At 39.9% G+C, this 15,063-nt stretch overlaps 1 protein-coding gene and 1 long non-coding RNA gene across 4 annotated transcripts in view; both read right to left on the bottom strand.

Annotated features, from left to right (window-relative positions):
- The window catches only part of LOC140200275 (NADPH oxidase 4), a 148,545-nt gene that overhangs the window by 54,693 nt on the left and 78,789 nt on the right, over nucleotides 1-15,063 (bottom strand). The window lies entirely within an intron of this gene.
- LOC140200277 (uncharacterized) lies at nucleotides 3,655-6,423 on the bottom strand. Its single transcript, XR_011886586.1, has 3 exons — nucleotides 6,234-6,423; nucleotides 5,711-5,765; nucleotides 3,655-3,727 (listed from the first exon to the last, which is right to left on the bottom strand). It is a non-coding gene; the product is annotated as an uncharacterized lncRNA (long non-coding RNA).

Genomic DNA, 15,063 nt, shown 5'->3' on the forward strand with positions numbered 1-15,063 from the left:
CATGTGCCTCAGTCTTTTGCATAGTACTGTATGACACTTCAAAGTTTCTCCACTATCTACTAAGCACAAGCCAGAAGGGTGAAGAAAGGCTCCCTATTTTTCCCAATGGTTTTCTTTAATAACCTACAGATGAAACAGATCATTTACACTAAGGATCTGCTATGTGAATAACTATGACGGTCTCATTTTTTTTTTTTACCTTTCCCATATATGTGCCATAAATCAGTTTCTAGTTCAGCTGGTAACAATTAATCACAAAAAAAAGGTTAGAACTGAAAACATGGAACAGTACAGCACAGTACAAACCTTTTGGCTCATGATGTTGTGCTGATCTTTTAAACTACTCCAAGATCAATTGAACCCTACCTTCCCACAGAGTCTTCCATTTTTCTTTCATCCATGTGCTGACTCAAATGTCTCTAAAGCATCTGCCACCACGACTATCCCTGGAAGCATGTTTCATGAACTTATCACTCTCTGTCTGAAACTCCTACCTCTGACTTCTCCCCCCCGCCTTATATTTTCCTCCAATCAGCTTAAACTTATGCCCTCAAGTATTAGCCATTGCTGCTCTGGGAAAAAAAAAAGAGTGGCTGCCCAATCTATCTATACCTCTTATCATCATGTATCCCTGTATAAAGTTACCTCTCATCCCCCTTTGCGCTAAAGAAAAGTTTTCTGCCATTGATATCTCTTCTGGGATACCTGCAGCCTGTGGGTTCCATTTGAACCAGAAAGAGGTCAATATCCTTGCTGGGAAATTTACTAGTGTTACATGGGAGGGTTTAAACTAGATTAGCAGTGGCTGGGTCTCTGAGCAAGAGCAAGTCACGAGATAAAGCAGTAGCCAAAGAGATCAGGTTTAGTGATCAGGCTAGTAAAGGCAATGAAGTACCACCTAGTTAAACTGCATTTACTTCAATGGACAAGCTTCAACAGGTAAGAGGGGTGAACTCAATAACATGGATTGGTTCTGAAGACTGGGATGTTGGTACCATGACAGAAAAATGCCAGGACCAGCAGCTCAATATTCCAGGATAGATACATTTGGGATTAGGAAGTCTGGGATAAATGACTATATAAAAGAAAACTAAGAATATTTTCATGAAATGAATCAGGAGGGCAAAGAGAGGGCATGAGATGGCTCTGGCTGGTAAGGTTAAGGAAAATCCCTAAAGGTTTGATAGCTAGTTCACAAGTTAAATGGTGGCTAGGGAGAGAGTAAGTCCCCTTAGAAATTAACCTGGCCATCTATGTCTCAGGCCGCACAAAGGTGGATGAGATTGTTAAAAAATATTTCACTTCATTGTTTACTAACGAGAATATCATGGTCGCTGAAGAGATAAGGCAAACAAGTGGCGATGTTTCAGATTATACTCATAGCAGGTATCTGCATCCCTGCAGTGCAGAAAGGTAGGTGAATATCCAGGGTCTCATCAAGTGCATCCTTAGACTTTGTGGAATGGTAGAGGAGAAACTGTGGAAGCCCATGTGGAGATACAGTATTTGCTTCATCCACCATAAGCCTGGTAATGTTCCCAGTGACTGAAAGGTGTCTGACATTGTTCTATTGTTCAAGGATGACAAAAACAAGAGTCTCAACCACTGCCAATCTAGTTTAAATGCTCCCATGTAACACTAGTAAATTTCCCTGCAAGGATATTGACCTCTTTCTGGTTCAAATGAACCTCAGGTTAGTCTCAGTCTGACATCACATATGCAGAAGTTACTGGAGGGAATTCTGAAGGACAGGATCTACCAGCATCTGGATAGAGAGAGCTTAATTAGGAGGAGTCAGTATGGCTTTCTGCACAGACTCTTTGGGCTGAAAGAACTGTACCTTTGCAGTTTTGATCTAACTCTAACTTTCTGAACAATGCCAATTTTGTTTCTTATAGTCCTTTCAAGTACTGTTGCAAAAAAAAAATCAGTAGCTACAATATTTCTTTTCCACCACAACCATCACTTCTGCCAGCCTCTCACATTATACATACAGGTTTCCCCTGCCATCCGAAGGTACAGCGTTCCTATGAAACAGTTCGTAAGCCGGAATGTCGTAAAGCGAAGAAGCAATTACATTAATTTATATAGGAAAAATTTGTGAGCGTTCGCAGACCCAAAAATAACCTACCAAATCATGCCAAATAACACATAAAAATAACAGTAACATATAGTAAAAGCAGGAATGGATATGATAAATACACAGCCTATATAAAGTAGAAATACTTCTCCACAATCATTGCTGCACTGCTCTCGGCGAAAATCTCACGCAAGCGCTCTCGGCAGAAATACGGCGCAAGTGCTATCGGCAAAAAGACGGTGCAAGTGCTCTCCAGTAACCTGTAAGCTATGAAGCTGCCAAATCATACCAAATAACACGTAAAAATATACAGCAGATATAAAATAGAAATAATGTATGTACAGTGTAGTTTCACTTACCGGAATCGGGAAGACAGCTTGCCGAGCACACTGATGATGGTGTGTTAGGTTGAATCATCGGAGGTTGGGGTGGTGCAGTGGCCCCCACCCTCCGGGCAGTGAACCGATACCGATCCACGGAGAATGCAGGGGTCCAGCGGCAGCTGGGACGCACCCAGCACATCTTTAAGAAAAAAGCTGAAACAAACAAGCTAATTAATTAGGTGCCGCCCGGCACGTAAATGTCAGCCCAGATCAGAGGTCACGCAATTGGCAATCGCCTCTGATCTGGGCCGACATTTACGTGCCGGGCGGCACCTAATTAATTAACTTGTTTGTTTCTGCGTTTTTCTTAAAGATATGCTGGGTGCCTTCCGGCTACCGCTGCATTCTCCGTGAATCGGTATCTGTCCGGGGCCTGGGGGTTGGGGTGGCGGGATGCTGGGATGTCATCTCATCGTCCATCAGGGCAGGCAGGTCATCTTCTTCTAAGTCTGCCTGCCTCGATGTCAAAGGTCGAGGTTCGTCATCTGCTGCGGCTGATGTGGAAGGCTTGCTTGACTGATTAGCCTTGTGCATTTTTAGGTCATACATTTCTTTGTAAGCAGTCAAACCATCCTGCAAGTATGCCCTAAACCAACTTACCCTTTCAAAATTAAAGTCGTACTTTATCATTGCAGCGAAAATCTCACACAGTTGCTTCACGTTCAGTTCCTGGACAACTTCACTACTGCATTCGGTTTCGATTGTTATCCTTTCCTCTTCCAATTGCATCAGCTCTTCATCTATCAATTCTTGGTCATGGGATGCCAAAACCTCTTCAACATCATCTTCTTCAACTTCCACAAGCTAAACTCACTTTGTCCTTTCTTCGTTCACCACAATTGAAACGCTTAATCATGTCTAGTTTTACGCTAAGTGTAATACCCTTACGAGCTCTTTCAGGCTTTTCCGATACCTTAGAACTCATCTTCCAAATCTGGGGGAGAGCGGCTGCTCGGGGTGTGCGCTGCTTTTTTTCGCGCACTGGTTTTTCTCGTAACAGTGAAAACACCTTCTGTTAGCGAAAACAGGTAACTAATGTAGGTCTTTTGTAACAGTGAGGTTTTGTAAAGCGAACGTTCGAAAAGCGGGGGACACCTATATTATGTACTTTATGTGATAAGCAAAACAGAATTTATGTCCTTTTCAGGCTAACTAATACAGACTATCTCCATCTCCCACCAAACATCTGCAAGACAGAATAGACTCCAAAGGGTGGGCAGCATTCAGGCACTTGGATCTTGACTGCTCTGATAACCTTTGACAGCTGTAAAAGCAGATTTAGAATTGTTAAATATCTATTGGCAAAAACATTGAAGTCTATTGAAGCATTTCAATATATTTTTTTTAAAACATCAAACTATAAATAAATCAATTTTGAAATAGTAACAATATAGAAAAAGTACACCTCCCACACCCCAACCACCCCCACATTACCCCTCCCACCTTTCAAACAAATGCAATTGTTCTTTTATCCATCCCTTCAGTATACTAGGGCATTACTGTTAGTAGTCTAATAGTTAATCCATCCACAAAGCCTCAGAACTTCTGCAAATATTAGTCCTCTGCGTTTGAAAGTGGGTGCACAGAAGCTTCTTACTAGTAAATAGCTGGCGGTTCAAAAGGGAACAGCCAGCTATCAGTCAGCATAACTCAGGCCAAGCTCATTTTACTAAAAGGAAAGGAGTCCCTTGCGAAATTTAAAGATCACTGCAAACACGTCTTCAGGTTCATTTATATGACTTACTTGAGAAATCAGAAATTACATTGGAATTGAAAGAGGTAACCTCTTGGAAATTGACTTGAAATAGTTGGTAAACTAAGATTGGATACAAATTTTATCCCTTTATTCCTAGTTAATGAATCTAGCAACAGTTATATTCCCATTGGTTGTATTGTATGAAAAAGACTGCAATAATATCAACACTGAAAATGTGAGTTTCACAGTATGTTGTAATAAACTGAACTGCTAAAACCATCTGCAAACATTTAAAAAAATAATTCACAGGAAGAAACATTCTGTGACAAAGACTAGGGATTCCCAAGGGGGCTGCATACTGAGGAAATCTGAAACTGTATGTTTCCTTGGATATGTTGCTCATTGAAACACCATGCTGAAGATAACCAATTCTTTTCTGCTAATGTCATCTCACAGCTTGGGTTTGTTGTTGTAATTTGATCTGACCACTCGACAAATAACTCAAATGATTTATTACCCAAAAGTATCACAATATTGAACCTAACAGTTCCCCAGACTAGGAAATAAATTGCAATTTATCCTAAGTGCTAGAGCCAGCAAAAGATTCATTTTCTTTTGTTCTCATAATGGTTAAAGTACTTAGAAGTAAATAGTTCCATATAAAAGCTTCTTGTTTAAAGATAAAGCAACAAACAAGTTGCTGGAGGCACTTGGATAAAAGGGTCTAACCTCAAATACTGATTGACCATTTTGTTCCATTCATGCTGCATGAACCACTTGAGTTCCTCCAGCAACTTGTTTGTTGTTCCAGTTTCCAATGTCTACAATCTCTTTTCTCTCCAAATTCTTTTTCAAGATGCTTTAAAATAGTTTAAAATGATTATCTAATATCCCTCTAAAGATAATTCATTCTTCATCATAAATATAAAAGATTTTTTATTACAAGGAGTAGCTAATAAATAACTTCCTGAGATGACTAAAGTGAACAGAAGACTATACATTTCGACTAATTTACTTTAACTTAAACAAGAAAAATAGACATACCTGCAGTAAATGTGCTATTCTGGGAGTAAACCTGCTCTAGAGTGACTACATTTCCTTGAATGCCCATTAGGACCACACAAAACCCAATTCACATAACCAGAAAATATCAAAGGATGACAAGATGTAATAACAAGTTGTGGGAAAGTTCTCTTGAATGGGAAACAATCTTGCCTGGCAGAAGTCCATTACATCCCATTTTTCATAGTGAATCAACCTCCCAAGAGGCTGGTAAGCAAACTATTGCAGAGACCAGGAAAAGCTTGGTCTTTTTTTTATACAAAAATAAACTGACATGAATATTAACTGAAACCCCCATATGAGTTTCTCCAGCATTTTGTGTGTGTTACAAGATTTACATATGGTTCTCATCGCTTTGAGATTGTGCTATTGTCTATTAAAAGATTGTATTCTCACAAATTATGGTAAGACTGCACATCAAAACGTTTGTATCTCATTCTCCCTTCCACCCATTCATTTCAAGCCCACAAAAGTAAGTAATCAAGATACCTGATCAGTGGGAGAGATTTCTTTCTGATCAGTGGGGGCGATATCTTTCAGATGCCTTTTCTTGTCAAGGTAAAGACCTTTGCAAGAAAAATGTTAGATGCTATAGATTCTAGATATGTAAAATATACAATAAACAGTAAGTGCCAATGTTGCAAACCACGCAACATTCTTGAGAAAAGAAATGAAAGAAATATTTCCAATCAATGATCCTGCATTAAAATTTAGAAAAGCTAGAGATGAAAAAGTTTTAAGATGCCCAGAAGGGCAAAGATAGAGCGGAAGTGAGAAGAAAAAAAAATGTCTGTGATAAGTAGATAGCAGGAAAGAATGAATAGCTAAAGAATGGCGAGAAAAATTCACTAGAGGAATGTGGATTGAATGTTGAATATCTAAAACTTGAAAATGCTGGAGATGTTGGTTATTTGAAATTGAACAATCCTGGAAGTACTTAATTTTCCACATAAATCTCTGTAACAGCTGTGACAAAGACTTAGTGAAGAATAACATTCATAGAAATGGATACATTAGAAGTATTTTGCACTCTTGCAACTAGAAATGTAACATCTTCTCTTGGTAGCGCAGAAACAGGTTTATTAACTCTGGCACGTGACGTGAAACTTGTTAACTTAGCAGCAGTAGTTCAATGCAATACATAATCTAGATGAGAGAAAAATAATAACAACAATAATAATAAAATAAAACATAATATTAAACAAGTAAATCAATTATGTATATTAAATAGATTTTTTAAAATGTGCAAAAACAGAAATACTGTATATTTTTTAAAAAAGTGAGATAGTGTCCAAAGCTTCAATGTCCATTTAGGAATCAGATGGCAGAGTGGAAGAAGCTGTTCCTGAATCGCTGAGTGTGGGCCTTCAGGCTTCTGTACCTCCTACCTAATGGTAACAGTGAGAAAAGGGCATGCCCTGGGTGCTGGAGGTCCTTAATAATGGACGCTGCCATTCTGAGACACCGCTCCCTAAAGATGTCCTGAGTACTTTGTAGGCTAGTGCCCTAGATGGAGCTGACTAGATTTACAACCTTCTGCAGCTTCTTTCAGTCCTGTGCAGTAGTCCCTCCATACCAGACAGTGATGCAGCCTGTCAGAATGCTTTCCATGGTACAACTATAGAAGTTTTTGAGTGTATTTGTTGACATGCCAAATCTATTCAAACTCCTAATAGAGTATAGCCACTGTCTTACCTTCTTTATAACTCCATCAATATGTTGGGACTAGGCTAGCTCTGAAGATAACTAAAATTTTGCACACAAACGTGCCCTTCACTCCCAGATTTATTCACAGTATAAATCTAATTTTCTAATACAGGTTGAGTACCCTTATCCAAAACACATGGGGCCAGCAGTGTTTTGGATTTTGGATTATATAATAAGATAGCTTGGAAGTGCCATTATTTCAGACTCTGAATATACAAGTACAATGGCATGCACAAGTTTGGGCGCCCCGGTCAAAATTCCTGTTACGGTGAATAGTTAAGCGAGTAGAAGATGAACTGATCTCCAAAAGTCATAAAGTTAAAGATGAAACATTCTTTTCAACATTTTAAGCAAGATTAGTGTATTATTTTTGTTTTGTACAATTTTACAGTGAAAAAAAGGAAAGGAGCACCATGCAAAAGTTTGGGCACCCCAAGAGATTTGTGCTCTCAGATAACTTTTACCAAGGTCTCAGACCTTAATTAGCTTGTTCGGGCTATGGCTTATTCACAATTATCGTTAGGAAAGGCCAGGTGACGCAAATTTCAAAGCTTTATAAATACCCTGACTCCTCAAACCAAATCAGCAAAACAATCAGCAGCCATGGGCTCTTCTAAGCTGCTGCCTAGCACTCTGAAAATTTAAATAACTGATGCTCACAAAGCAGGAGAAGGCTATAAGATGATAGCAAAGTGTTTTCAGGTAGCTGTTTCCTCAGTTTGTAATTTAATTAAGAAATGGCAATTAACAGGAATGGTGGAGGTCAAGTTGAGGTCTGGAGGGCCAAGAAAACTTTCTGAGAGAGCTGCTCATAGGATTGCTAGAAAGGCAAATCAAAACCCCTGTTTGACTGCAAAAGACCTTCAGGAAGATTTAGCAGACTCTGGAGTGGTGGTGCACTGTTCTACTGTGTAGTGACACCTGCACAAATATGACCTTTGTGGAAGAGTCATCAGAAGAAAACCCTTCCTGTGTCCTCACCACAAAATTCAGTGTCAGAGGTTTGCAAAGGAACATCTAAACAAGCCTGATGCATTTTGGAAACCAGTCCTATGGACTGATGAATTTAAAACAGAACTTCTTGGCTGCAATGAGCAAAGGTATGTTTGGAGAAAAAAGGATGCAGAATTTCATGAAAAGAACACCTCTCCAACTGTTAAGCACGGGGGTGGATCGATTATGCTTTGGGCTTGTGTTGCAGCTAGGTTTTACATAAAGTATACAAATAATCAGCATTATTCACTTATTCTGGTATTAGATTTTCATCAGCAGTGCTTTAAAAATTTATGGGTATGTAAGCTATAAAAACAGTCAGCATCATAGACTTGTTCTGGTGTTAGATTTTCCTGATCAGCAAATGCTTTAAAAATTTAATGCTATGCTTTTTCTTAAATTTCTGCAACCAGCCTACTGAACATTCACAATTACCTTCAATTTATAGTTTGTCGTGATAGATCTTTGCTTGTATCAAACATGCCGTTAAGCAGCATATGTTCACACTGATGCTGATGAATCCACTCCTTCAATATATGTTCAAGATCTTTATTTTGTGCTTTCTGCAGCATTTTTTTCCATTTTTTATTAACTTCATTACATATGTGAGGTCACTTCTGAGAACTGTGTGTGGTGCGCAGGGAACCTTCCCAGTGTCTTGTGGAATTTTCCATTTGTGATGTCATGTCAGCACTCAAAAATATTCAGATCTCAGATTTTGGAATTTCAGATAAGGGGTATTAACCTATAGTAGTGAATTTATCAGCTTCCCTATGCAAAATTGCAGGCAGCAACAAAGAACTGTGTGTCTGGGATATATTAAGTTTCTTTAGTGTACAGCCAAAATGCAATTTAACTTTTAAGTTCATCCTTGACATAATGACTATAGATATGGATAAGTTGGATAAATGTGAGGCTGTTGAAGGTCCTGGATTTTTGGAAACATTTCTGGGGAACTGCGAACTTTATAGGTGGGTCGGGATGTGCGGGGCTAACATTTATTTCTGGGAAATTAGCTGGAGCTGAAGGGGATGGTTTAAACATGAAAAGGTAAGGGCTCTCTGAGTAGTTTTTCAGATTGAGAGGTACAATCACAGAGGACAAATAAAAAATCCAATAGCAATTTAGTAAACATCAAGGGGATTTGAATTCTATTTTAATGCAACCAGTATACCTAGTGAAACAGGTGAACTGAAGCTTTAATTAATACAGGGGTTTACAATAGTGTTGTCATCAATGAGATCTAGTTGACAGTTGGACAGGTCTACCCCAGGGCATAGAAATTTCAGGCAAGACAGGGGAAGGAGGAAAAGGGGAGAGGTACTGCTCTGCTAGTCAAAGGTTGTATTACTCCAGTACTGAGGGAGAATATCTTAAGAGGCTCCCCAAATGAGGCTACAGGGAGATTGGAAATAAAGAGTGTTATCAATGTGTGCGTGTGCGCTACAGACCTCCAAATAATAAACAGGAGATAGGGGAACGTGTATATCAGCAGATATCAGAGAGGTGCAATAAAAATAGGGTTGTTATGTTGAGCGATTTCAACTTCCTAAGTTTTCTCAGTATTAAAGGCTTAGATGGATTGACATTTTGAGGTGTCTCCAGGAGAGCTTTTTGATGCAATAAGTACAAAGAAAAAAGAAGAAAAGAGCATTATTGGCCCTTATTTCAGAGAATGTAGGTAGACAAGATGGAGTGTCACTGGAGGACCTTTTTGGAGATGGTGCCCATTTTAAAGTCCTTATGGAAAATGATAGGGATGTGTGAGTAATAAAAGTTTTAAACTGGGGAAGGGGCAATTTTATTAATATATGAAAAGACCTTGTAATTGTAGATTGTGACCACTGACTTGTAGAAAAACTCATCTACACAGTGGGAAGCATTCAAAGGAAAAAAAAAAGTTCCCAGGCCAACATATTCTTCGAAGGGTAAAAGCCAGCTTTTGTTAGACCCCTTCCCCACCTTTTTATGCTGGCTACCTTTCCTCTTTCTTTCAGTCCAGATGAAGGATCTCAACCCGAAACATCAACTGTCCACTTTCCTCTATAGATGCTGTCTGGCCCATTAATTTCTATAGATGTACAATGGAGAATATCCTAACTGATTCACAGCCTGGTATGGAAATACCAATTCCCCTAAATGGAAAAGCCTACAAAAAGTGGCAGATACAGACTAGTTCATCACAGGCAAAGCCCTCCCCACCATTAAGTACAATTACAAGGAGTATTGCCACAAGGAAGCACAATCCATCATCAAGACCTTTATCATCAAGGCCATGCTGCCTTCTTCCTTCTACTATCGAGTAGGAAATACAAGAGCGTTAGGTCCCACACCACCAGGTTCAGGAACAGCTATTACCCTTCAACCATCAGGCATATGAACCAGTGTAGGTAATTTCACTCACCTCTATGTGGAACAGATTCCCCTATTTATAGATTCACTTTCAAGGACTGTAAACTCATGTTCTCGGTGTTATTTATTTACAAACGTTTGTACTTATTTTTATTTCATTATTTGCATGATTTGTTGTCTTTTGGTCATAGTTTGTAAGTTTTTGTTCATGTATATGGTTTTTCTTGAAATAACACTGTAAAATCTTAAGATATAGGAGCAGAATTAGGCCACTTGGCCCATTGAGTCTACTCTGCCATTTTATCATGGCTGATCTGTTTCCCTCTCAGCACCAACCTCCTGCCTTCACCCCATATCCCTTCATGCCTTGACTGATCAAGAATCTATCAAACTTTGCCTTAAATATACCTAGTAACTTAGCCTCCACAGCCACCTGTGACCATGATTTCCACAGATTCACCACTCTGGCTAAAGAATTTTCATTCTAAATAAATGTTCCCTCTATTCTGGGGCTGTGTCCACTGGTGTTAGACTCCCACACCCCTGGAAACATCCTTTCCACATCTACTCAGTCAAGGCCTTTCAACATTCGATAGGTTTCAATGAGATCCCCTCTCATTCTTGAGTTCAAGCCCAGAACCATCAAATGCTCCTCATATAAGCCTTTCAATCCTGGAATCATTTCTGTGAATACTCTCCAATGTTAACACATCCTTTCTTAAATAAGGGGCCTAAAACTGCTCACAATACTCCAAGTCAGGTATCGCCAGTGCCTTATAAAGACTTAACATTACACCCTTGCTTTTATATTCTAGTCCTCTCGAAATGAATGCTGACATCACATTTGTCTTCCTCACCACTAACTCAGCCTGCAAATGAAACTTCAGGGAATCCATTTAGAAACTAGTCTCTGCTTTTAATTCTTCTAACAAAGTGCATCACCATACATTTCCCAGCACTGAATTCCTTAAGCCATTTCTCTGCCCATTCTCATAATCAGTTTAAGTCCACCTGTAGCCTCTCTACTTCTTCAACATTATCTGCCCTTCCACCTATCTTCATATCGTCTGCAAACTTGGTCACAAAGCCTTTAATTCCTTCATCCAAATCACTGACATATAATGGAAAAATAAGCAGTCCCAACACAGACACATGTGGAACAATACTAGGCAATGGCAGCCAGTCAGAAAGGGCTCCCTTTATTCCCACTCTTTGCTTCCTGCCACTCAGCCAATGCTCTATCCATGCTGGTATCCTTCCTGTAACACCATGGGCTCTTAACTTGTTAAGCAGCCTCCGGTACAGTCTCTTATCAAAGACCTTCTGAAAATCCAAGTATACAATATGGGAGCATTGGATGGCACAGTAACATAGAGGTTAGCTCAACACTTAACAGTACCAGCAATCCAGGTTCAGTTCCTGCCACAGCCTGTAAGGAGTTTGTACGTTCTCCATCTGACTGCGTGTGCTCTGGTTTCCTCCCATGGTCCAAAGACATACTGGTTGGTAGGTTAATTGGTCATTGTAAATTGTTCCATGATTAGGTTAGAATTAAATAAAACCGGGAGGTTGCTGGGGGGGGGGGGGGGGGGGGCGGTTCGAAGGACAAGAAGGGCCTATTCTGCGCTGTATATCATAAAATTAAAAAAAAAAATAAAGCATCCACCAATTCTCCTTTGTCTATCCTGCTTGTTGTTTCCTCAAAGAATTCCAACAGATTTATCAGACAAGATTTTCCCTTGAGGATACCATGCTGACTACAGCCTATTTTAACATGAGCCTCCAAGTACCTAAACTACATCTAAACCACTACTCCAAGTGAACTTCATCTTTAACAATCGATTCCAACATCTTCCCAACCACTGAGGTCAGACTAAGTGGCCTATAATTTTCTTTCTTCTGCCACTCTCCCTTCTTGAAGAGTGGAGTGACATTTGCAATTTTCTGGTCCTCCAGAGCCATTCAAGAATCTACTGATTCTTGAAAGATCATTCCTAATGCCTCCACAATCTCTTCAGCCATCTCTTTCAGAACCCTGGGGTGCAGACCATCTGGTCCAGGTGACTTATCTACCTTCAAAACTTTGTTTCCCAAGCATCTTCTCCCTAGTACTGGCAACTTCACTCACTTCTGCCACCTGATATTCTCAAACTACCAGCATACTGCTAGTGTCTTCCACAGTGAAAACTGATGAAAAAATACTTATTCAGTTCATCTGTCATTTCCTTGTCCCCATTACTACCTCTCCAGCTTCATTTTCCAGAGGTCCGATATCTACTCTCTCCCCTCCCTTTTACACCTTATATCTGAAAAAACTTTTGGAATCCTCTTTAATTTTATTGGCTAGCTTACGTTCATATTCCATCTGTTCCTTCTTTATGACTTTTTAGTTGCCTTCTGTTGGTTTTTAAAAGTTTCTGAATCCTTTAACTTCCCACTAATTTTTGCTCTAATAAATGCTAAAGAGGGGGCATATATGTTGGCTACGTGTTCTCATGTGAATTCTATCATATTATGATCACTGTCTCCTAAGGTGTCCTTTACTTTAAGCTCTCTAATCAATTCTGGTTTGTTGCACAGCACCCAGTCCAGAATATCTGTTCCCTATTGGGCTCTACCAGGAGCTCCTCTAAAAAGCCATCTTGTCCGCATTCTGCAAGTTCCCTCTTGGGATCCAGCACCAACCTGATTTTCCAAAACTCCCTGTATATTGAAATACCCCATGACTATTGCAACATTGCCCATGCATTTTCTATCTCCCTTTGTAGTCTATGTAGACCACTTTACTACTGTTTGTGGGTCTATATTTAACTCCCATTTGGATCTTTTTTACCCTTGCAGTTTCTTAACTCTATCCTGAATGATCCTACACTCTCCAATCCTATATCAGCTCTTTCTAATGATTTGATTTCATTTTTTACCAACAAATTCGTCCCGGGAGAAGGGAGAAGATGGCAGCATGACAACAGCGCGTGTGGCAACTTCGGTGATGATATCTGTTATCTGTCAAGTAGGGGACTGTGCACGATCCTGATTTGATGGAGGTAGATGTGAGCATGGAGGAACATCTGGAAAATTTCTGAAATGCCCGCTTTGCTGTCGCTGCTACTGTGTGGTAACCGGGAGCTGAAGGCCTCGAAATCCTCAGCTTTGTTTGCTTTAGCAGCCGGGGAGAGGTCGAAGGTGCTCGGCAGAGGATGGCACTCGGGAGGCTGTATCAGAAGGCTGGTTGGAAGCTTGGAGTTTTCGGACGGATGGACTCAGTGTCGACTGTGGTCAGGTGCTTTCAATGTATCGGCAAGTTGACGGTGCCTGGAGGTTTATGGCAGGGAGTTTCTCCCTTTTGCCACCTGCTATCGGGGACTCAGGACTTTGAGACTTTTTTTTTTACTGTGCCTATGATCTGTTCTTCATTAAATTATGGTATTGTTTTGCACTGCTGTAACTATATGTTATAATTATGTGGTTCTGTCAGTGTCAGTCTTTGGTCTGTCCTGTTTTCTGTGATATCACTCTGGAGAAACATTGTATCATTTCTTAATGTATGTATGCATTTCTAAATGACAATAAAACAGGACGGAGTGTTCTCATAATCTAAAAAAATCCATTTCACCTTCTCTGCTTCCCTGTCTGTACCTTAAGTATAATGTGTATCCTTGGACATTAAGCTCCCAGCTATAATCTTCTTTCAGCCATGATTCAGTGATACTCATAACATCATACTTGCCAATCTGTAACTCTGCTACAAATTCATCTACCTTAGTTTTTTAATGCATGCGTTCAAATATAACACCTTCAGTCCTGTATTCATCAACCCTTTCTCTTACATTGCAAGTCATCCTGTTGACTGCAATTTTGCCCTATCTTCAGCATCTCCTTGCGAGTGGCCTCCCTTGGGTTCAGGTGCAACCTATCCCTTTTGTACAGGTCATACTTTCCCGAAAAGAGATCCCAATGTTCCAGAGATCTCAACTCCTTCCCCTGCCGTACACTCATCTGTCAAATCATCTTAATCTCACCCTCACTGGTGTGTGGCACAGACAGCAACCCAGAGACTACTGCCCTGGAGGTCCTGCTTATCAGCTTTCTACCTAGTTCCCCAAGACATTTCTTCAGAACCTCCTCACCTTTCCTACGTATGTCATTGGTGCCAATATGTACCAAGACTTCTGGCTGCTCACCTTCACCCTTTAGAATGTCGTGTCGTGGCCCCAATCTGAGACATCCCTGATCCTGAAAACTTGTGTATTTGTTTATTTTCATTTAAATATCTGCAAGAATAGCTGTGAATAGCTCTTTGTTGTCCTTAACTCTGGTGCCTTACTTTTTAGCCTCCATTTCTACACAGCTAGGAGGAGGACAGCTAAATGATCAGATTTCCTGAAATGAGGTCAAGAGCTGAAACAGTAGGCATGATGGTAATGTAGCAATGGTCAAGTGTGTTGCATATCGTTCTTCCAAACTCCAACAACTAAAAGCCTCATGTTCAATTCTTCAAACTCCACAAGTATAAGCCTCATTTCTCTACTCATGAGGAAACCCAAATCCACCTAGATTTTATGATTAATAACTGCATATATTCTATTTCTGAGATCTCTGCTAACACACCTATTTCCTCTTGTATCCACTTCACAACTTCCTCTTCTATAATGTACCATAAGCAGATTTAACCACCATGCATTCAATGCCTTCATCCAAGATATTCTTACAAATTATACACAGATGAAGCCACAGCTCTGATCCCTCTGGCAACTGCTCATTATTTTGTCAACCAGAGAAATATCCTTTAA

The sequence above is a fragment of the Mobula birostris genome, chromosome 7 (assembly GCF_030028105.1).
Source record: "Mobula birostris isolate sMobBir1 chromosome 7, sMobBir1.hap1, whole genome shotgun sequence".
Lineage (NCBI taxonomy): Eukaryota > Metazoa > Chordata > Chondrichthyes > Myliobatiformes > Myliobatidae > Mobula > Mobula birostris.